Source organism: Dasypus novemcinctus, chromosome 15 (assembly GCF_030445035.2).
Source record: "Dasypus novemcinctus isolate mDasNov1 chromosome 15, mDasNov1.1.hap2, whole genome shotgun sequence".
NCBI lineage: Eukaryota > Metazoa > Chordata > Mammalia > Cingulata > Dasypodidae > Dasypus > Dasypus novemcinctus.
Genome location: NC_080687.1, coordinates 88219019 through 88242971, shown reverse-complemented (window position 1 = coordinate 88242971; position 23953 = coordinate 88219019). Strand labels below are relative to the sequence as shown.

The window sequence follows — 23953 nt, the reverse complement described above, 5'->3', positions numbered from 1 at the left end:
ATCTGTTACAGCGATAAAAGGCAAAACATCAAAACCAAAAGTTTATGATATTTTTCATTTTTTGGTACCCATTTATTTTTTACTTTAGTTTTTCTAAATTAGTATATATTTTGTTTCTAATATTGAAACCTATTATTAATCTATTTCATTTTCATACTAATCGAATTTGGTAATATATTAGGCTTCATTTTTGAAGACGTTTTGAATCACAGTGGAGTTCAACTGTGGCAGAGGAGGAACACTGGTGTGGGGTGTCATTGATGGGGGCACATGGTTGGGAGGGAGTTCTGGGCATGTATATAGGGTATATAAAAATGTGTGGGTATTCATTGGGTATTGTCTTAGTAGGTAGAGTTACAAACAACAACTGAGGGAGTGCTGAGTTCCCAGCTAGGGGAGCTCTGTTACATTCCCCAGCAGAACAGCAACAGTCCCCCTAGTGCATAGGGAAAGACCAGTGAAGAAGGATGGTCCAATGATGGGCCCTTGGTACTGATGACTATGCTTATGAGCCTCTACGCTTGAAATTCCAACTAGGCCTAGAGCTGCAGGGTGCATAAGAGTTACCTCCCGAGATCCTCCATGTTGCTCAAATGTGGCCTCTCTCTCAGCCAAACTCAGCATGTAAATGTGTTACCTTGCCCCCAGCATGCGACATGACTCATGGGGATGAGCCTTCCTTGTGCCAAGGAATTACTCCCAAGCAGCAGCTGGTGATGCAACTAGAAAAAGATCTTGAATAAAAGGGGGAAAGGGTAAAGACAAATGAGTTTATATGACTAAGAGACTTCAAAATGAGTTGGGAGGTCATCAGAGGGGTTGCACTTATGCACACCTCAGCAGGATCCCAGAGACAGCTAAAGAAGATACAACCCCAAGTAATGGTGCTCCTGAGGGTTACAGAGGCACACATGTTCTACGGTCATGGCAGATGGCTCTGGTGTTCAGTGCCTTGCCAGTGGGCCCTACTTTGGAATTTGTGCCACTGAGTGTGACGGAGTTGGACTCAGATGTGACCTCTCCACACATGCCTCTTCTCTTACTTTTACTGAACCTGTGGTTGGTGCTGGGGTTGGTGTATGCTCAGAAGACTTGAATCTCTAGACTAAGTACCAGCTGGGCCCTGAGCCTCAATAGAGTTGTAGTACCTACTCTCTTGTTCATTGGACTTACCCAGGTCAGCTAACAGGTAAGTGACGATGGTCAAATAACACACCAGGGGACAGAATATCTACACCTGCCAGCAGGAGAATCACATTCATCAGCCATTTTGGATCTAAGCCCCCTCTTGATTTAGAGGTGGAGTGTACATCACTATCCCAGAGTCCACAGAATGGTGGAATAAAATATGGGTTAGAGTGGACTTCCTGTTATTCTACTATAGAACTGTTGTGACTCTAGCGATGAAAGAAATGGTATCATTGATGTGGAGACTGTAGAGGGGAGTTGCTGAGTACAGGGAGAGGGAGGAAGCGGTGTGATATGGCGGCATTTTCAGGACTTGGATTTGTCCTGAATGATATTGCAGGGACAGATGCAGGACATTATATATCCTGTCATAACCCACTGAATGGACTGGGTGAGAGTGTAAACTACAATGTAAACTATAATCCAGGAGGTATAGCAGTGTTCTAAGATGTATTTACCAAATGCAATGAATGTGCCACAATGATGAAAGAGGTTGTTGATGTGGGAGGAGTGGGAAACAGTGGGGTGTGGAGTATTCAGAACCTGTTATTTTTTTTAATTTTTAAATTTTTATTTTATTTTATTTTTTTTGAAGATACATAGATCACAATAAATGTTACATTAAAATATATAAGTGGCTCCCTTGTCTGAGGGACCATAGATATTGTGAGAATCATTAGAAAGAAACTTCTGGTTGTAAAAGCTCACAATTAAAAATGAATGGAGTAACTGTGAAGGTTAGGCTAATGTGTCAACTCGACCAGGTAATTGTGCCCAGTTTTTGGCCAAGCAAGCACTGGGCTAATTGTAATACAAGGACATTTATGGACTTTAGTCACCAATGACTTTACTGCGTAGATGGCTGATTGCATCTCCGTCAGTCAAGGAGATTGTCATCAGCAATGAGTAGTGCTTTATCCAGTCAGCTGAATACCTTAAAAGGGGAAGTGTTTCCAGCATTCTGGGAGAATTTCCCAGGTCCTGTTTGGACAACCACCGTCTCCCGGAAACTCATCAAGAACCTTCATTGGACTTTCATCAGAGCCCTTGGTTTGCAGCCTGCCTGTGGAACCTGGACTTGTGCATCCTCACGGTCATGTGAGAGACTCTTAGAAAATCTCTTACTATTGACATATCTCCTATTGATTCTGTTTCCCTAGAGAACCCTGACTAATAGAGTAACCATGACTATCAGAAAGATGTCAGAATATTGAATTGTTATGTAGACTCACAGGTATTTTCCGTCTAAAATATAGTATATGTACTCTCAGATAATTGGATGTTAAGTGAAGGATTATTTCTAGAAACTGGTCAGAATTATGTTGAAGGAATACATTTTCTTCCACTATTTTCAGAAACAGAGAAGCATTTTAAGAGAAAATGCGTGTCCCAAAACTCCCATTTTTATTTTGTGTAGTGTATTGAACTCATAAAACGTTGAAATTGAGGCAAGTTCCTTACATCAATTTTCCCATGAAAACTCTTTAAAGAAGACAATATTCAAAAAACATTCTAATCAATGCAATCCCAATCAATATTTTTTATTTAAGCAAAATATTTTAAAGTTGTAATATACACTAATTTATGTTAAATCTTACTTTTTAAAGAATTTTCTTTGTCATTTCTGTTTAGTTTTCATATCCAAGGATAAAATTTTTGAAATGTTCTTTGATCTTATCTGCCACAGTGACTTTAGTTCATAGTTCTGTGATTCTTCTTAAATTTAAGTCTTCATGGTCCTACCATATCCATTTTTACCAAGATAAAGTAGAATGGCTGCAGCAAGAGTGTGAAACTCTCCCCCACTTTTCTCCATTAAGAAAATCTTTGATTGGTGTGGTACAGTGGTTCCTATTGTTGAACACATATTGAAGCATTGCTACTGAGCATGGACTATAGTTTACATTCTGCTCGACACAACTTTATAGGTTATGACAAAATGTGTAGAGGGCTGTATCTGTCATTGCAGTGTTATACAGGACAATTCCAATGTCCCTAAAATGCACCCATGTTGAACCTATTCTTCTCTTTCCCTCCCCCTCAGGACCTCTGGTGGCCGCTGCCTTTACAATGATCAAAGTAATTCCATTGCTAGAATAAAATAGTAATAAGTCTTTAATTGTATACTATTAAGTCTACTTTAGTCCATTGTTCACTCCCCAATCTTGAGGATTTGGGGATGGCGATACCCACTCTTGTTTCTAATTGAGAGGGGCTTAGATCCCATGGGGCAGATGGATGGAACCATCTTGCTTGCAGTTGCACACTCTGTTCCTTGGGATGGGTGTTGTCCATCGTCATCTCCTTGTTAGTTGTCCTGGGTGAGTCCAGTGAACTGGCGAGTAGGTGTTGCAACTCTGCTTAGATTCAGGGCTCAGCCAGCACATGAACAGATCAAAGATTTAAGTCTCTGGAACATGTATTTAAAAGTATAGTGCTAATTTTAGTTTTATATTTTCAAAGAAATCCTTTTAATTCTGAATTAGTGATATATTTTATTATCACACCCTTCTTTTGGTATAGTTGAAGGACCACACTTCTCTTATTCTATGTAATGTGATTTTTGTGGATGGTGTTTGTTTTGTTTTGGATGCTCAGAATGAGTTTAGAGGACCTGGAATTTTTCTTTTGGAAAACTTGTGGTAGAAGAAATTAGTATCCCTTGTCTACAATATTGAGCCTTAATATGATCCAGTCAATCTTTCTACATGCACTTGTAAGTTTTGGTCATCCATTTATCTATATCGACCTACATAATTTTTTTGGTGAAAATATTCCGTCGTTCTAATGAACTAAGAAGAGTCAAAACAGTGATTCAAAATCTCGTGTTTCTTCTTACTCTATCACATTGTTTCTCAAAGTGATTAGAAAGTCACAGACTTTCAAAGTCATAAAAAGCCTCTTCCACTGCTATGGCATAGATTCTTCCTGAATCGTTGCTTTCTCTTGATTTCTGCAGCCCCATTGTTCAGATCCTCTTGGACCCTTATTTCACCCTCCTTTACACTTCCTCCATATTCTCAGTTTAATATTAGTGGTTAAGGTTTTTTACTTTTGCTTTTTACCCCCTCCAGTCTTTTTCCCTTTGCAGACCTCTTATTTACCCACATTTACTTGTGCTTTGTATACACTTACCCGCAAGTCTGTAACATAAGCATTGGTTTTTTATCAATTTGTTTGAATCCAGCATCCACCCTTTTACTTTGGTAGCTTTTACATGAATGTCCCCTCCTTGGGTCTGATGTGTCTAAAAAGTAATTTCTTATCTTTCTGTGAAACCAACTGCTCTCTTGGAACTGATCTTGAATCTCACCTGGGATTGGAAACTCATATGTCATCCTTCACCTTATGCCCACCTTAAGAAATGCAGCATTTGCTTGAGTTCTGCAAATTCTGTCCTTTTAAAAAATTTTAGTACCACTTCATTGCCCCATGTATTAAGAGGTATTTATCTTTGCCTTCAAGATTTTTTTATTAGAGAGGTTGTAGATTTCCAGAAAGATGCAAAAGTGTTCCCATTTCCTGCCTCCATTTTAAACATTTTACATTAGTGTGGTACCTTTGTTACAATGAATGAGTAAATATTATTATCATTGTACTATTTTTTATAACCTTATTTCAAATTCAGAAAATTGTAACAGGAAAATGCAGCTCAACAAGTTATGGATTCATTCCTCCTAAAAAGTTCTTTCTCATCTTTATCTGCTCTAATTGCAAATTCTAACTCAGTTCCTGTAGTGATCATAAAGATACAGAGGTTAGTTACATGTCATAATTATGCAGTATTAATGAAAAAATAATGAAGAGAGAAACTGCTTAGTCCTATTCAGATTTCACAAAACCAAATTCCTGTCTTTTTTAAACCCTGAGCATTAATGTAGTATCAACCTTGCTTTTGCTAGGAAATTATTACAGTGGAGTTTTTAATTATAGTTCCAAATAATTTCTATTTTTCCATTGTATCAGCACATTCTTAATATGTATCTATCTTATTAACCACAATCTTCTGCCAAAATCATTGTTCTACATTCCCAATATTATCCTCCAGCTGTAATCCAACTAACTTTAATTTTCCTAAACACTGTTTTTGGCCACATTCTCATTCATAAATCATCAGTGTTAATTACATTCATTATAATGTGTTGCCATCAAGTTCAAGCATTACCATATATTTACATTTTACCTGATTAAGCATTCTATATATACCCAGCATCATCTTCCCCTTTTCATCCACATTCCATCTCCTACCAAACTTCATTTCATAGTCCCAACTCCATAAGTCTACTCATTGTATTTAGATCATATTAGTGAGGCCATAAAATGTTTCCCCTTTTGTGTCTGGTTCTTTTACTCAACCTAATATCCTCAATGTTCCTCCACATTGTCTTTGCTTCTGCAACTGATTTTTCCTTACTTCTGAATAATATTCCCGTGTATGAAAATACCAGATTTTGTTTATCAGTTCATTCATTGATGGATGGCTAGGTTTTTCCATCTTTTAGCAATTGTGAATTATGTAATTGTCCTATTAACTATAGTCCATAGTTTCCTTTAGGGTTCACTGTATTATGTAGTCTTATGGTTGTTTACTTTTAATTTTTATTCTGTCAACACATATAGCACCGCAAATTTCCCCTTCTTATCCACATTTAGATATGTAATACATTGGTGTTAATTATATTCACAATGTCGTGTTACCATCACCACTGGACATTAACAAAAGTAAGTGATCTTTTCACTTTCCAGTTTCTTCCTTCTTCACTCTGTAACAGTTCTATTCAGTGTGGACCATTTCCTCCTCATGACTTCCCTTTTAGCCCAAAATCATTAGTTGGTAGCTTGATCTATGCTTATTGGATCAAGTCCAAACTCCATTCTCTGGTTTTCAGACCTCGGGTTTTTTCCTTTTGTTTTGCAACATATGGTTTCTTCTTTTTTAATATAGGCATTTATGGCTATGAATTTCCCTCTTGGTACACCTTTTGCTGCAAAACCATAGGTTTTGATATATTGTGTTGTCATTTTCATTCTTTCAAGGTAGTTACTAATTTCTTTTGTGATTTCCTCCTTGACCCACTGCTTGTCTAAGAATATATCATTTAAAATGTATATCTTTGTGCCTGATCTGGTTCTCTGCCCTTAACTGATTTCCACCTTCATTCCATTGTGGTCAGGGAAATGCTTTTGTATAACTTCGATCTTTCTGAAGTCATTGAGAGTTGTTATGTGACCTAGCATGTGGTCTAGCCTGGAGAATGATCCATGTGTACTTGAGAAGAATGTATATCTCGCTGTATTTGGGTGTAATGTTCTGTAATTGTGTATTGGGTACAGATCCACTAATGTATAATTCAAAGTCTTTGTTTATTCTCTGTCAAGATGTTCTGTCTAATGGTGATAATGGTGTATTTTAAAATCCCCCTATAATTGTAGAGGCATCTATTTCTCCATGTAGTTTTTCCAGTGTTTACCTCATGTATTTTGATGCACTCTGGTTAGGTACCTAAATGTTTATGATTGTTCTTTGTTTGTTTTTTTGTCTTTATTCATTTTTAAAATATTACATTCAAAAAATATGAGTTCCCCATAATACCCCCCATAGTAACATTCTCCTCTATCATCATGAGACATTCATTGCATTTGGTGAATACATCTCTGAGCATTGTTGCACCTCATGGTCAGTGGTCCACATTATAGCTCACACTCTCCCACATTCCATCCAGTGGGCCATGGGAGGACATACAATGGCCAGTAATTGTCCCTGTGTTCTTGATAGAGTGTCCCTTTTATAAATATATAGTGTCCTTCTTTGTCTCTTAAAATAGTTTGCATTTAAAGTCTAATTCTCAGATATTAGTATAGCTCCTCCCACTGTTCTTTGGTTATTAGCTTGTAAAATTGTTTTCCAACCATTCACTTTCAGTCTCCTTTCATCCCTGGGTCTAAGGTGCATTTCTTGTAGACAGTGTATTGAGAGGCCATATTTCCTTATCCATTCTGCCAATCTGTGTTTCTTGACAGGTGAATTTAATCCATTCAAGTTTAATTTTATTACTGTCAAGGAATTACTTACCTTATCCATATTTTCTTTAGGTTTATATATGCTACATATTGTTTTTATTTCTCTTTAAAATGAGAAATTATTGCTCTTACACTCTCCTCCATCTCTCTCTCTCTTGTTTTTTTCCTTTCAACCTGCAGAACTCCTTTAGTATTTCTTGAAAGGCAGGTTTCTTATTGACATAATGTCTTAATTTCTGTTGATCTGTGAATATTTTGAACTCTCATTTTTGAATGCCAGCTTTGCTGTTTAAAGTATTCTTGGCTGACAGCTTTTTTCTTTTAGCATGTTAACTATGCCATACTACTGCCTTCTTGCCTCCCACGGTTTCAGATGAGAATTTGCACTTCATCTTATTGAGCTTCCCTTGTATGTGATGGATCTCTTTTCTCTTGCTGCTTTAGATATTCGCTGTCTTTACCATTGGACAATTTGACAAGTGTATGTCTTAGAGTAGGACTGTTATGATGTATACTAGTTGGGGCACGCTGCACTTCCTGGACATGTACATCCGTCTCCCTCAATAGATTTGGGAAGTTTTCAGCCATCATTTCCTCCACTACTCCTTCTGTCCCCTTTCCCTCTTCTCTCTCTGGGTTGCCTATAATGCATATGTTTGTGCATTTCATGTTGTCATTCAAATTCCTACACCCCTACTGGAATTTTTTCTATCTTTTTATCTATCTGTTCTACTATCTGCTTGATTTCAGATATACTGTGTTCCACATCATTGATCATTTCTTCTGCTTGTTCAAATCTGATGTGCTTCCAGTGTGTTTGTGATTGCTTGGCTTATGTCATTCATCACCATCATATCTGTAACCTATTTAATGTATTTACAATTTCTTCAGTATGTTTTCCCAGTGTCCTCTTAATACCCTTAATCTCTTCCTTCCCTTCATTAAGCTGCTCATGATACTTATTTGGACATGTCCGATTGTTGTTCCAATTTCTGCATTTCCTCCTGCATTTGAGTTTGTTCATTTCACTGGGCCATGTCTTCCTGTTTCTTATGATGGCTTTTAAGTTTTTGTTGTCATCTAGGCATCTGTGTATTTTGATGGATTTATTCAGTTGATTAGGTTCTCTCTCCTCTCTAGGTTTTTATTTTGTAGTTTGTGTGTGTTGTAAGGTTTCATTTTGACATTTCATTCTTACTCTCTTTCTTTGCTGTTGTCTATGTTCATTTTGACATTTCATTCTTACTCTCTTTCTTTGCTGTTGTCTATGTTCCCTTGAAAAAAATAGGACCAGTGAAAAGGAAAGAGATAGGAAGAGAAAAAAATAATAGAAAATAGTAAAAGGTAAGAGAGGAACCATACAAGACCTAGGAAAATGAGTAATTAATATGAGTAAGTACAAAGGAAAAAGAATAAAAAAGTAGAATGGAAACAATGAAATGAGTAACTGAATAGAGAAAAATATGTAGGATGAAGTCAAAGGCTGGGATGAGAGGAGAGGAAAGGAACAAAAGAGAGAAATAAAAAAAGTAAAAAAGAAAGAACTCAGAAAAGAAGAGAAAAACAGGAAAGATTGAAGACCAAGCAAAAAGAATTGGAATGAAAGAACAACAGAAAACAGAAGACAGCAAGATGCAGGAGAGAAAAGAAATAGTGAGGGTTAAAAAAAAATTCAGTAAATGAAAAAGAAACAGGGAAGTGAAGGAGAAACACAACAAACAAGAAAGAACACAGCAGCAACACATTTCAAAAAGGGGAAAGAAAGTAAAAGAACAAAAAACAAAAAAAACAGAGAAAAACAGCCTTCCCTCTTAAACCTCTAAAGATCCCCTCAGGCTGCTGGTGTTCACCATTAAATTAGCCTGCAGTCTGCCCTCTGCAAGTTTTGAACCAGGTTATAGTGAATTAAATAAGGAAAAATTTAAAAGGAACATAAAAAGAGAGAGTGATCAAGAAAAGCTACTATAAAAGGAATGTCTGTAGGATCCCTGTCATGAAGTTTCAGCTGGATACCTGGTAATGCATTGGGGTTTCAAACCAGGGACCTCGTATATTTAAGGTAGGACTTCTTCCAGTGAGCTAACCTGTCTCCTTAGGTAGTTAGCCTTTCACAAGGCTGTCAGTCCCCTTTCCCTTGGGCAGGGTTGATTCCTTACACTTTAGCCAGAGTCCTGCTGATTAGGCACCTGTCTCCTCCCTCCTCTCTAATGTAATTCCTCTCTCTACCTGGGTGGCTGGGCATGACAGTCTGCCTGAGAAGATCCCCCTCTCTTCTCCCTGTCGATTTGGTATCCCTTCCAATATTCAAAGGGGGCCAAGAAACCACTTACCACACTCCAGACCCCTATTCCTCCCAGGAAGCTTGGCTCCACCTTGGCTGTTTGCCCAGCCACAGGGGTGGGCATCTTACATTTTTCTTTTGGCTTCTTTGTCTCTCCAGTACCCTCCTAGAGGACTCAGAGTGCCTTCCCATTCTCTATATACCCAAAGCAGCTGGCAGGGAGGAAGACGTCTGCTCTCCTCTCAGTTAGATGCAATTCACCAGGAGTTTTATCCTTGCTTAATATTTCAGGGGTGGGGGAGGGAGCTCTTCTCAGCTGCTGGGAGGTTTAATAACTCACAGTGTGTTGTTTGGGCTTCTTTGTCTTTCTGTTGCCCCCTTTTCTGGGAGTTGTGAAGCAGTGTCCTGGTCTGCCATACCCCAAAGCTGTCTTCAAGGCAGCTTTTGGCTCTGTCCCCATTGTTTTAATGAGAGCTCTGTCTTACCTCCCTAATCCAATGGCCTGTTCCCACAATTCCTCCCAATTCATTTATTCTTACACTGCATAATATTCCATTATGTGAATGCACGTTTGTTTATCCATTCATCAGTTGATGACATCTGGGTTGTTTCCAACTTTTGGCAATTGTGAATAATGCTGCTGTGAACATTGGTGTGCAAATATCTGCTTTCAGTTGTTCTGGCTACATACCCAGTAGTGGTATTGCTGGGATACATCGCAAATTCAACTTCTTTAGGAACTGGCAAACAGTCCTCCACAGTGGCCTGTACCATTCTACATTCCCACCAAGAATAAATCAGTGTCCCGATCTCTCCACATCCTCTCCACTTGTTTTCCTGTCTTTTTAATAGTGGCCATTCTAATAGGTGTGAAATGATATCTCATTGTAGTTTTGATTTTCATTTCCCTATTGGTAGTGTTTTTTCATGTATTGTTTTGTTTTGCTATCCATTTATACTTTCTCTTTGGACAAATATGTATTAAAGCTTTTTCCAATTTCTTAATTGCATTGTCTTTTTATTGTTGAGTTATATCATGGATATTAAGCCCTTATCAGATACATGATAGCCAAATATTTTCTTCCATTGACATGGTTGCCTTTCATGCTCTCTACAAAGTCCTGTGAGGTTTAAAAGTATTTAATTTTGAGGAGTTCCCATTTATCTATTTTTTCTTTTGTTGTGTGTGCTTCGGGTGCAAGGTCCAAGAAAAAGCATCCACTGCAAGGTCTCTAATATGCTGCCCTACGTTTTCTTCTAGTAGTTTTATGGTCCTAGCTTTTATATTTAGGCCTGTGATCCATTTTGAGTTGATTCTTGTACAGGGAGTGAGATAGGAGTCCTCTTTCATTCTTCAGGTTATGGATATCCAAGTTTTCCCAGCACCGTTTGTTGAAAAGACTGTTTTGTCCCCTTAGCATGGCTTTTGTAGGTTTGTCAAAAACCAGTTGGCTGTAGAGGTGAGGGTTTACTTCTGGACTGTCAATCTATTCCACTGATCAATGACACAACCATGCTCCTTTGAAGACTCTAGCCTTGTAATAAGTTTCAGTTTCAAGCAGTGAAATTCCTCCCACGTGGCTCTTCTATTTTAGAATGCTTTTGGCTATTCCCTTCCAAAAGAATTTGGTATTTGCCTTTTCTATTTCTGTAAAAGTAGGTTGTTGGAATTGTGATTGGTATTGCATTGAATCTGTAGATCAGGTGCGGCGGCTTGCTCGGTCGGTAGAGGTGGGGTCTGGCTGCGGACGAGGGGTCAGTCCCGCTTGGGACGAGGGCTCGGTCCCACTTGGGACAAGGGGTCGGTCCGGCAGCAGACGAGGGGTCGGTCTCACAGGGGTTGCGCGGTTTGGCTGACGGGGTCGCCCGGCAAAGCTGGCAACGAAGGGGTTGCCTGGAGAAGCAGGCGACGAACTGGGGACAAGGGAGGCCAGGCCCTTGTCAGGGGCTCTCAGGACTGGAGGGCGCACGGCAGAAGAACTACCGCGGAGACGAGGTAAACACGCAAGTCCAACTTTATTGAGGGAGAGGCAACAGTTTTATAGGGGCTGGGGAAGGCTGATTGGTTGAAGCCACGCCCTGTTCTGATTGGTTGCCGGAGAAAGGTCATTGGGCGGTACTGGACGGGGGAGGGGTGGTGATTAGGGATTGGCTGTTGCTGTTGCTGGGGGAAGTGGCAGGGTTTAGTGATTGGTGGCTGCTGTTGCTGGGGTAGAGGGCAGACTTGAGTTTCCCACTCACGCCTGTCTGTTGCTGCTGTCGGGGGGGGGGGGGGGGGGGGGGAGGGAAAAGTGCAGACTGGATTTTTCCGCCCATGCCTGGCTGTTGCTGCTGTCGGGGGAGGGGAAAAGGGCAGACTGGAATTTTCCACCCTGCGCCTGCGCAGGGAGAAAGAAGAAGAAGGGTGCCGCCCCACAGGCATCGTGTGGTGCCATCCGGGAGGAGGGGCGGCCGCGGAAGCATGGCTGCCGAGAAGGGGAGACCCGAGGGCACTCTGCCCATGCTGAGCTCCCTTCAGGGGTGGCAGTGAGTCCGACCAGCCACCCTATTATGGGGGCAGCGGCTTGGCCTGCCGCGGCTGCTCCCCCACCAGGCCAGCAAACCACACTTCAGCCCGAGGGGTGACCGCAATCAGGTTGGGTAGGATTGACATCATCATCATATTTAGTCTTCCAACCAAGGAGCGTGAAATGTCTTTCCATTTGTTTAGGTCTTCATTGATTTATTTTAGCATTGCCATGTAGTTTTCTGCATATATAATTTACTGGGCATACCTTGTATGTGGTGGTTTGCTTCTCCATTGCTGCCCTTGGAAATTTCTCTTCATCTTTGACATGTGACATGCTGAGTAGTATGTGTCTTGAAGTAAGTATTCACATCTATTCTTATTGGGTACACTGTGCTTTCTGGACACGTAAGTTCATTTCTTTCATGAGAGTTGGGAAATTTTCAGGTCTTATTCCCTCAAATACTCTTTCTGCTCCTTTTCCCTTATATTCTTCTTCTGGAACAGCCATGGCATGTATGTTGTTGCATTTTGTGTTATTCAATTTTTTGAGCTCTTGCTCCAGTTCTTCCATTCTTTTCTCTGTGTTCTTTTGTCTGTCTGATTTCAGCTCTTCTGCCTTCTGAATCATCTGTTCTTTCATTTTTTAAAAAAGATTTAAAGCCTTTGCTGGTTTTGACCTGGAGCGTGGAGACTGCTGTGCAGCCATTCTCACCTCTGCCTGCACTGTGCCTTTGACCTGTGTGGTGTGCCTGCTCCCTGCATGATGACCCGGTGTAGACGAATGTCTTGCCCAGCCTCTCACCCATTTCCTGGTGGACCTCTGCTAAGACATTGCCCAGCAGCCAGGCAGGGAGGCATCCGGTCCCTGCCTGCTTCACTGAATCCACATCTCTGGAATGTAAAGCCCAGTCCTCTGCAGTGGGCAGGAGCTATGGGCTCCTGACCATTCTTTCCAGACTCCCCCTCTCCTGACCTGCCTTTTTCCACACCTGTTCCACCACAAGGTCTCTGATGTCTGCAGTGCTGAGCCCTGCAGGGATGAGAGCATAAATGAGCGGGTGAGCGGGCCTGTCCTTCTGCCACTGCTGCCTCAGATTAGGGTTCTCTACTTTTCCTAACAAGTTACTAGACCTAAATCCACACTTTACTTTCAATATTTTATTATTCTGTTTTCCTTGTCTCACTGTTGATCCTTGTGGTTCAGTCCTTTAAATTAATCACTTTATCATCATTTAAGTTATGTGAGAAAACAGAGGTAAATGTCAATGTTCATTTCTCAGTGATTTTTGGGAAGTGTTTCATAAAATTCTTACATTAGTGTTCATATCTTGTTGAATCTAATGTTCTAGAACCCTTAGAGGATAATATTGTGTGTATATGTTGTGTATTGAGGAAAGAGCACTGGACTCAGATTCCTAGTGGAGCCTAAATTTTATGCTTGTAAAATATTTTGTAATTCCATATATAATTTTCTTTATTTTTTGCCCTCATATTTAAATTTAGTTAAGGGAAGAGATGTGGCTTAGGTGATTTGATTCCCAGTGCATTCTAAAGAGGACAGCGAGCTGGTATGATGGGCAGGGGCGGTAACCTGATGCAACAAGATGACCCAAGAGACCAAGAAGAAAAAACATAATGAGAGAAATGACAGGGCAGGGCACGCAGGGGGCTTAAGTGATTACGCATCTCCCTCCCATGTCAGCAGTCCTGGGTTCTTCTGGGTGCCTCCTAAAAACAGCATACAGCAAGTGCAAACAATGAGGGGATGGGGAGAAATAAATACAGTCTTTAAAAACAAAAATTAAATTTGCTTAACTTTTAAGATCTTTCTTTTACAAGTAACATTAACTTTTTGTCAAACCAAGTATACTTTCAAGGAATGAATAGAACCAGCCTTAACTAAACTTAAAAAATGATTTTTCCACATACAGTAGAAGTATATCTTGTTTTTGTCAAACATGGTTGTGCCCCACATACACACTAGAAGAAAAGTAAACCTTCAAAACCAAGGTGAATTTTTAAATGTAGATTTTTTCTTTTTTTACCTTTTGTCAGCAGATTAGAAAGTTGAATCAAAAATCATTTGTTTTTATCAGACATTTCCCTCTTATTGTACTTATATATATCCTCACCTATATACATTTTAGTGTATAATTCAAAACATAGAACCAACAGATATTAAGTGCCAATCATATTCATATAGTTTTTAAAAAAGATTTCTCTCCTCTTCCCCCCCCCCATTTGTCTGCTCTCTGTGTCCATTTACTGTCTGTTCTTCTGTGACCACTTCTATCCTTATCAGTGGCACCGGGAATCTGTGTCTCTTTTTGTTGTGTCATCTTTGCTGTGTCAGCTCTCCGTGTATGTGTGGCACCATTCCTGGGCAGGCTGCACTTTCTTTCGCGCTGGGTGGCTCTCCTTACGGGGCTCACTCCTTGTTCATGGGGCTCCCCTACATGGGGACACCCCTGCGTGGCATGGCACTCCTTGCGCACATCAGCACTGTGCATGGGCCAGCTCCACACGGGTCAAGGAGGCCTGGGGTTTGAACCATGGACCTCCCATGTGGTAGACGGATGCCCTAACCACTGGGCCAAGTCCACTTCCCCCATATAGGTTTTTATTCCATGCAAACATGAATGACAGAAACTTATCATAAACTAACTGTAACCTAAAAGGTAATTAAATTTTTTGAATACCTGTGATTTCTAAGACTTAGTTCAGCTCAAAGTACAATTTGATAAAATAAGGGTGTCATGATATTTTTGGGGTTTTATCATTTCCTCATTCTTTCTCATTACAAATATGCATACATGTATATATGAATTTCTCTGTATGCATATAAGTATATATGGTTACAGTTTATCATAAATTTGATCATGCTTTTAACAGTATTTCTTAAACAAGCATCTAAACAAGTGCTTTTTTAAATCACAGTTTTTTAATCATAGTCTTTCATAGTTCCCTCAGGAGGCTAATTCACAGAATGAAAGAATGGAATACTTCTTATTTTTCTTTCAGAACTTCCTTCTGTTAGTATAGATTAGAGCCACGAAAGGAAGACACTGTTCATTTTATAATCAAAGGACGTTCACTGCTTCTGCTCTGATAGACTTCTCCTCCGGGCACTGTGACATGTCGGCTGCTCAGCCTCTGCAAGGCCAGGCAGGTTTGGGATCTCCCAACTTTGTTGCCCACAGTGGGAGGCAGAGAATGCCTCACCTAAATGGGGGTTGAAAGTGCCAGGCACCTGCTTCCTAGACTCCTCCCAGTGAGGGGCATTCGATGATCAGATGCAGCCACAGAAGCAGAATCCATGGAGTCAGACAGCTGGGGACCTGGGCCCTTCATTCCGACGATCCCCAGGGCAGCTGTGGTGATGGGTGGGCATGGTGTCTATCTCCACAGAGGGGTGTGTTGTGCACAGCCATAGAGTCTTGTGCTTAGTGGGGTGGGGTGGGGGTCCTCACCAGATGAATTGCTCCATGGGCTGTGGCATGACTCCTCTCTGAATTTATCTTCTGGTCTTACCTGGAAACAGGGTCGGGAGAAGGCATAGAAAGAAGAGAGTGTGTGACCTTCCTGACCTGGGGGGCAGAGGGCCCTGCTGGAGCTGCATTGTCGGGCAGCTGGTAGCAGTGCACACTCAGCTCCACGCTGCTTCTGTGACACGGGGCCAGTCGAGCAACCCTGGGTATGGCAATGTTCCCAGTTTCCACCTCCTTCTGCCCTTGTCCCCCACCACTTTCTATAAGCAGGGATCCCCTTAAAACATACATCACATTGTGTCAGTTATTGGTGAAAACCTGCTATGCTCCCCATGGTTTTTCCTCCCACAAAATTCTGATTTGGGGTTTATTTGCTCAGAGAAGCTAGTGCACGATGGGAAGCTGGACAGGAAGGGTCTAACTTGTTGGGGTCCCGCTGGCCCTCACCTCTTCTTGAGCAGTGCTGTGCCTTTCTGGACCCTCAGGTCATCACAAAAAGTAGAAGAGAGGGAGGGGTGGCCCAAGAGGGGAGTAGGAGAGGAGGGATAGTATTGGCAAGGCCACCTGTACATTCCCAAGGTCTTGACTATCCTTAGAACCTGGAATGAGACCAGGGGAGGTGGAAAATGGTGAGTGACTGTGGATTCATCATGATTCCATAAATGTATAAGTAAGCCCTCCCAAAAAGCACAGTCCAGGTGAGAGTGGGAGCACTGCTGTGTATGGTCCCCTTCCCCAGTATCTCGAAGGTTCAGTAGAGGGGAGAAATGAATCAGGACGTACTGTCTACCAAGTGCCCATAAACACCTGCTCCCGAAAGGGCCTTGAGGAGAGAAGGCTGGAGCCCCGTGGTCCCGCCTCTTCCTCAGCCACGGCAGGACCTCGCTGTCCATGAGGGAAGGCAGGAAGCAGAGGGACGGCCCAGGGAGGTGGGGAGGGGGCAGTCACTGTGACAGGAGCTTCATGGATCACAGCAAGGGCACCCCGAGGGAAGAGCAGCAGCAGGTGGGCGCTGTTGCACAGAGGCTCTCCTGGAGGGAGAAGCCTGTGTCCCCTCACCAGGGAGAGGACCCCCGGGGCAGCCTCCTGGGGACTGGGGGCCCAGCAGCCTGCAGCCCCTGCTCTCTCCAGGCCTGGGGCAGCACCTCTTTCCACCTGGAGGGCTGGGGGAGGTGGGAGCACAGGCTCTTTGGAGGACAGGACCCTACAGCAGCTTGCGGAAGGACATGCCCGACTTGGGGAAGGGGACAGCGTTCAGTGCAGGGGGTCACCAGCACCCCTCACTCTCACCTCTGCATCCTAGAGCAGCTGCTGGCCCCACCTGCTCATATCTGCACCAGGCCAGGTGTACAGATGCCCAGGCATGGGTCCCAGGGTCCTGAGGTGAGGGACAGGCCACGGGATGGTTTGCTTGAGAGGAAGGAGGGAGGAGAGTGTAGAAGCCCAAGGGGGCTTTGCAAGGGCTACCAGGGAATGCCATCACCAGGGCAGGACTCCAGGGATGCAGTGTCCACTTCCTGCTTGGAGCTGCAGAGAAAGGGGACCTCAGAATTTTATTTTTTGTCACGCATATTATTGTCCTTAGAGGGAGCCCCCTGTGCTGCCAGTTTTGTGAGAGAGCCCTGGTGCATCTCCCCCTCCTCCACTTCCTTGAACCATTGTAGAGGACAGGGTGGGAGAGGGAATTGCTGGGCAGGGAAAGAACTGAGAGACCCCAAAACCTCTGTAAGCATCAGGCCCCGGAGGGGAGGAATTTTGCCAATGACACCCAGCCTCCCTGTGTTCACCCTGCGGAAGTCACCCATTCTCCCAAAGAAGGACCTACCAGGGGAAGCCAAATGAGTTCCCCAAACAGTCACATAAGATGCCTCTCAGGTGGCCGCCCCAGCTTCACCGCCCACCACCTGCATCGGGAGCCCCCCTGAGCCTTCTCGCTGCTCCCTGTGATGCTTCCCATGCTCCTGCCTACCTGGGGGTCTCTGCCCAAACTAGAGATGGTATCGACCCTCTTCTTGGGTAAGCTTTGAGTAAACAGACTCTGCTCTCATTTGAATTCTCTTTATTTCTCCAGGATGAACTCCACTCTCCTACAAAGAGGAAGATGGAGAAGGCAGGAGAGGGGTGCAGGGCCCCAGGGGACACAGGCCAGTCTCTGCAGCAGTGTGGGTGGGGCGAGTGGCCCCCTGGCAGCGAGGCTCTGCAGGCCACTCCTCTGGGCCCCCAGATGGTTCCCTTCACCTTTGGAAGCTGAAGCCCCTGGATCTTAGGAGCCGATGCTTGGAAGGCCTTGTGGATGAGGATCTCCTCTGCAGGTGGACCTGCCGAGACCCGCCCAGCACTGCAGACCTCCGTCCTCCACGCCCTAAGCCCTCCAGCACACGTGGCACTCGTGCCCAGCAACTGAAACTGTTGTTCAGGTCCAACTACAGCTGCTGTGTCCACACCTGCTCATCTTCCCACTGTCCTTTCCGGCTCCGTGTGGCGCATGAGCTTGTTCCTCCACCGAAAGTCTAGTGAGAGCAACCTGGACTCTTCCCATGGTTTCCATTTTGGTCACTGCCTCTGCTTCTCACCACCAGAGGTGGGAGCATCTCCATGTGCTTTTTACTTTCAGGTTCACAATGGACTTCTTATTTTGCTGCCATCTCCCAGACTCAATGGCCAGCACCAGGAATCAAAGACAGCTCAAGCACAGCTGGCCAAAGCCCTCAGGCTCTCTGGACTGGGCCCCACAGATGCTCAATGGAGAGGCCAAGAACCAGGAACCCTGCAGCATGACCTCGTGGCCTCGCCACCCCACAGCAGCAGCACAGATGGAGTCCAAAAACAAAACATCTTGCCAAGCTAAGTCCAAGAGAGCTCTGTCCACATACTGCAGCTCCAGGAGCAAGGCACCTAGGGAAATTTTCCCTGCATTGTGTCCCCAGCCTCCTGTTCTAGCAACAGCCAGACCAGAACACACCCAAAGGAAACCTGTTCAAGGTTAAGTGAAGATATGAGGTCAAATTTGCCAGAAGGAGGTCATTGAACCTCAGCAAATACCGAGGGGAGAAACCATGGTCCACTCAGTAAACTTACCATGGAGGACGGAGACCAGGAGCCCCATGGAGCCACGGAGGAGATACAAGACACAATCACCCACAGCCATGAGTGGGACCTCAACAGCCACATGGGACTGGGGGATGTACATAGGGCAGGATGGGGGTGTGCAGAGGCCACAGCGGGCTCGCAGTGGGGGTCCAGTGAGGAGGACCCCAGCACCTCCACAGCATGCAGAACATTATCAGTACCTAAGGAGCTTCTGCTTTATCAGGCTCCCAGGATATGCGGGGTCAAGGGGAAGTCCCTGGGCCTCACCACCAGGCTGGGAGAGGGACAGGAGAGGGGAGCAGGCCCAGGGCACAACCAGCAGCCTCTGGGGTTCTGCCTGGGGGTGTGGGTAATGGTCGCCTGGGCAGTGAGGACCTACCCCCCTCCCCTGGTCTCCCAGCAGGAGCCTGGGAGCGCTTTAAACCTGAAGCAGCTTTGTTAGTCTGGCCACAAAGTCTGTAAAGGCCCTGGAGCTCCCAGACACCCTTTTGACCTGCATGCCATGGAGGCCCCAATGTGGCAGCCTGCACACCTCTACCCTCCACTGGAGGAAGTCCTCCTGGCCCGGCGTGCCACACACGCACAGCAGCCCATGGGGCCCCGTCAGGTCCCACTCGCAGCCAAGTGCATCAAGCACCCGGCAGATCTCCCCCATTATCTCTTGTGGCTCCAGGGAGATCGTGACCTTCATCCTCCACTCTGGGTCCTGTGACCATGGCAGGGCCCCCTGAGGGCCCACTTGGTTGTTCCTTCCCTGGTGCTGCTCCTTGTAGGTGCACCCTAGGCACAGGTGATGCTTCAGGAAAGTCCAGAATCTCCTCCAAGTACTTGGCTGGCCCTGTCTGTCGGGGGGAGGGGAGGTGGGCCGCCCCCTGCAGGGCAAGTTCTGCTGCTCACTCCTGACTTGGGGTGTTCCCCTGGGGATGGCTTCACCCATGCCAACAGCAGACAGATAAGTTCTTCCTTCAGAGCCTCCTTCCCTACCGCTGCTGATGTGGGAGGAGGCAGTGACCACAGGGACAAGCAGGGGACCCTCCTGATGACACTCCTTGGGGCAGGGCTTGGCGGCCTGGCTGGGCTTCACCCAGGCCATCCGGGTCTGTAGGTGCACATGAGGCAGGGCCAGGGGCCCTGTGGAGGAAGCCGACGTCTTGGAGGCTCCTGTCTCAGGCATGCGCTGGCTCTCCCAGCCTTATCCATGAAGGCCTGGTTGAGGCTAGTCCTCTGCAGGAGAGGATGCAGCCGGGTGGACCGGGGCAGGGGGCAGGCTCTGGTGAGAGGGCACAGAGGTGGGCTTCACCCACTCCTGGCCTGGCAGGGGTCTGGGTCTGCGGGGCACTGGTGGAGGTCTCCTGCTCCCATCTGCTGTGGCCCAGCAAGAGATAGATGGCCATGATCTCATGATATCTACCATCTTGCAAGGATGCCTGTATCTCCTCCTCTTTGTAGCCCATGGCTACCATTGCTACTGTTTGGTGGGGGTCCTGGCAAGCTGGGAGGGGCTCCACATATGGCCTCAATTCTGTGTGCTCATTACAGGTATTGACCACAGGTCAGTCATTATGTCTGGAAGGCTTGACCTCTTACAGGGATCCACTGTCAGGCACTTTTTGAGGAGATGCCTACAGTCCACAGACAGGTGGTCTGGGATGCATACCTCCCTGCTGAGCACTAGCTCCTGCAGGAGCTTGAAGTTCTGTGCAATAAAAGGGTGCTTCCTGCTGACCATGGTGCACAGAATCACCCCTAGGCTCCAGACATCCATGGCCAGCCCATCGTACGTGTGCCCCTTAAGTATTTGCGGGGGCAGTATAACACGGAGTGCCGCACAGGGTTTTCAGCTGCTGGCTGATGTCAAATGTGTTACTCAAGGCGAAATTTGCAATTTCACATTCCCAGCAGCATCCAAAAGGAGGTTCGCTGCTTTAAAGTCTCTTTGTGAAAGAAACTTCGGCTGACAGTACTAGACAGCAGATAAGACTTCGCGAAATTTTGCTTGGGCTTCTGCTTCTAATAGAGGGTCATGGGCCACCAGGTAGTGAAGGAAATCACGTCCGTGGGCGTACTCCATGATGAAATAGAGCTCCTCGGTGTTCTCAAAGACTTCAAAGAGTCGGGTGATGTTGGGATGGCTCAAGCTCTTCATTATGCTCACCTCTCTCAAGCACATGCAGAGGCACCTGGGGTCGTCATGCTTCTGTATAATTTTCACAGCTACCTCATGGCTCGTGAGTACATGCAGTGCTAAAAAAAAATCAAAGAAAAGGCAAACTTACCTATTGTTCTCAGCAACGGGTCCTTCTTCCGGTTGGTCTCCTCCTTACCTATTGTTCTCAGGACCCGTTATTTTTGAGGCGGGTCTCCTCAGCCCTCAAGGCAATGCTAAAATAATCACAGAAAGGCAAATTTAGCTATTCTCAGGAACCCCTCTTTCTTGAGGTGGGACTCCTCCTCAGCCCTCAAGGCAGTGCTAAAATAATCACAGAAAAGGCACACTTACCTACTGCTCTCATGAACCGGTTGTTCTTGAGATGGGTCTCCTCATAAGCCCTCAAGGTCATACAAATTAATCACAGAAAAGGCACCCTTACCTATTGTTCTCAGGAATGGATAGTTCTTGAGGTGGGTCTCCTCATAAGCCCTCAAGGTTATGCATGCTAAATTAATCACAGAAAAGGCACCCTTATCTATTGTTCTCAGGAACCGATTGTTCTTGAGGTGGGTCTCCTCCTCACCCCTCAAGGCAGTGCTGAAATAATCACAGAAAAGGCACCCTTACCTACTGTTGTCAGGAACCTGTTGTTTTTGAGGTGCATCTCCTCAGCCCTCAAGGCTGTGCTAAAAAAGAAAAGGCACACTTACCTAGTATTCTCAAGAACTGGTCATTCTTGAGGTGAGACTCCTTTTTCAGGAACCCATCTTTCCTGAGTTGGGACTCCTCCTCAGCACTCAAGGCAGTGCTGAAATAATCACAGAAAAGGCACACTTACCTACTGCTCTCACAAACCGGTTCTTTCTTGAGGTGGGTCTCCTCATAAGCCCTCAAGGTCGTGCTAAATTAATCACAGAAAAGGCACCCTTACCTATTGTTCTCAGGAACCTATAGTTCTTGAGGTGGGTCTCCTCCTTAGCCCTCAAGGCAGTGCTGAAATAATCACAGAAAAGGCAGACTTACCTACTGTCCTCAGGAACCGATAGTTCTTGAGGTGGGTCTCCTCATAAGCTGCGGTCACCCCTCGGCTGAAGTGTGGTTTGCTGGCCTGGCGGGGGAGCAGCCACGGCAGGCCAAGCCCCTGCCCCCATAATAGGGTGGCTGGTCGGACTCACCGCCACCCCTGAAGGGAGCTCGGCATGGGCACAGAGTGCCCTCGGGTCTCCCCTTCTCGGCAGCCATGCTTCCGCGGCCGCCCCTCCTCCCGGATGGCGCCACACGGTGCCTGTGGGGCGGCACCCTTCTTCTTCTTTCTCCCTGCGCAGGCGCAGGGCGGAAAAATCCAGTCTGCCCTTTTCCCTCCCCCCAACAGCAGCAACAGCCAGGCGTGGGCGGGAAACCCAAGTCTGCCCTCTACCCCAGCAACAGCAGCCACCAATCACTAAACCCTGCCACTTCCCCCAGCAACAGCAACAGCCAATCCCTAATCACCACCCCTCCCCTGTCCAGTACCGCCCACTGACCTTTCTCCGGCAACCAATCAGAACAGGGCGTGGCTTCGACCAATCAGCCTTCCCCAGCCCCTATAAAACTGTTGCCTCTCCCTCAATAAAGTGGACTTGTGTGTTTACCTTGTCTCCGCGGTAGTTCTTCTGCCGTGCGCCCTCCAGTCCTGAGAGCCCCTGACAAGGGCCTGGCCTCCCTTGTCCCCAGTTCGTCGCCTGCTTCTCCAGGCAACCCCTTCTTTGGCGGCTTTGCCGGGCGACCCCGTCAGCTGAACCGCGCAACCCCTGTGAGACCGACCCGTCGTCTGCTGCCGGACCGACCCCTCGTCCCGAGCTGGACCGACCCCTCGTCCGCAGACAGACCCCACCTCTACTGACCGAGCAAGCCGCTGCAATAAGCCCTCAAGGTTGTGCTAAATTAATCACAGAAAAGGCACCCTTACCTATTGTTCTCAGGAACCGATAGTTCTTGAGGTGGGTCTCCTCATAAGCCCTCAAGGTTGTGCTAAATTAATCACAGAAAAGGCACCCTTAACCTATTGTTCTCAGGAACCGATAGTTCTTGAGATGGGTCTCCTCCTTAACCCTCAAGGCAGTGCTGGAATAATCACAGAAAGGGCACATTTACCTACTGTCCTCAGGAACCCCTCGTTCTTCAGGTGGGTCTCCTCCTTAGCCCTCAAGGTAGTGCTAAAAAAATCACAGAAAAGGCACCCTTACCTATTGTTCCCAGGAACCTGTTGTTTTTGAGGTGGGTCTCCTCAGCCCTCAAGGCTGTGCTAAAGTCAGAAAAGGCACACTTACCTACTATTCTCAGGAACTGGTCATTCTTGAGGTGAGACTCCTTTTTTAGGAACCCGTCTTTCTTGAGTTGGGACTCAAGTTGGGACTCCTCCTCAGTCCTCAAGGCAGTGCTAAAATAATCACAGAAAAGGCAAACTTACCTACTGCTCTCATGAACCGGTTGTTCTTGAGGTGGGTCTCCTCATAAGCCCTCAAGTGGGAATGCAGAAGGATCCAACCATTTTGGAGGACAGTTTGGCGGTTTCTCAAAAAATTAACCATAGATTTGCCATATGACCCAGCAATTCCACTGCTGGGTATATACCCAGCAGAACTGCAAACAAGGACACAAACCAATATATGCACACCAATGTTCATAGCAGCATTGTTCACTGTTGCCAAAAGTTGGAATCAACCCAAATACCCATCAACAGATGAGTGGATCAATAAAATGTGGTATATGCATACAATGGAATACTACTCGGCTTTAAGAACAAATACACTACAAACACACGTGATAACATGGGTGAATCCTGAGAACCTTATTTTGAGTGAAGCAACCCAGGCATTGAAGGACAAATACGACATGACCTCAATGATATGAAATAAGTAAACCAAGCTGCCTCAGAGAGCTAGTGACTGGAAGGTAGGCTTACAGGGAATTGGGGGGTAGAGGAAGGATGTAAGCTGACATCTACATGGGTGAAATCTATGATAAGCTGGAGGTAAGTATATGTAAAAGGAAAGGATAAAATGGCATAGGGTTACTTTTGGGTGGGGCTTTGTGGGATTGTGGGGGGCTAGGGATGGGCGGATGGGTAACATTGCCCAGGAAATTGGGGGGAGGGTGGGGCAACACACAAACATAGGAGATTGTCAGGTGTTGGTTGAGAGTATAATGCTAAGAAAACATTTTCAAAATATAATTAGGAAAAT

At 45.3% G+C, this 23953-nt stretch overlaps 1 long non-coding RNA gene across 3 annotated transcripts in view; it reads left to right on the top strand.

The window, feature by feature from the left end:
• LOC111764436 (uncharacterized) overlaps positions 1 to 22359 on the top strand; it is a 126807-nt gene extending 104448 nt beyond the window's left edge. For all 3 annotated transcript variants that reach the window (XR_011645835.1, XR_011645834.1, XR_011645833.1), the window contains 3 exons: positions 15021 to 15164; positions 15541 to 15693; positions 17559 to 22359. This is a non-coding gene — a long non-coding RNA (uncharacterized lncRNA). The remainder of the gene's footprint in view (positions 1 to 15020; positions 15165 to 15540; positions 15694 to 17558) is intronic.
• Positions 22360 to 23953: the final 1594 nt, after the last annotated feature.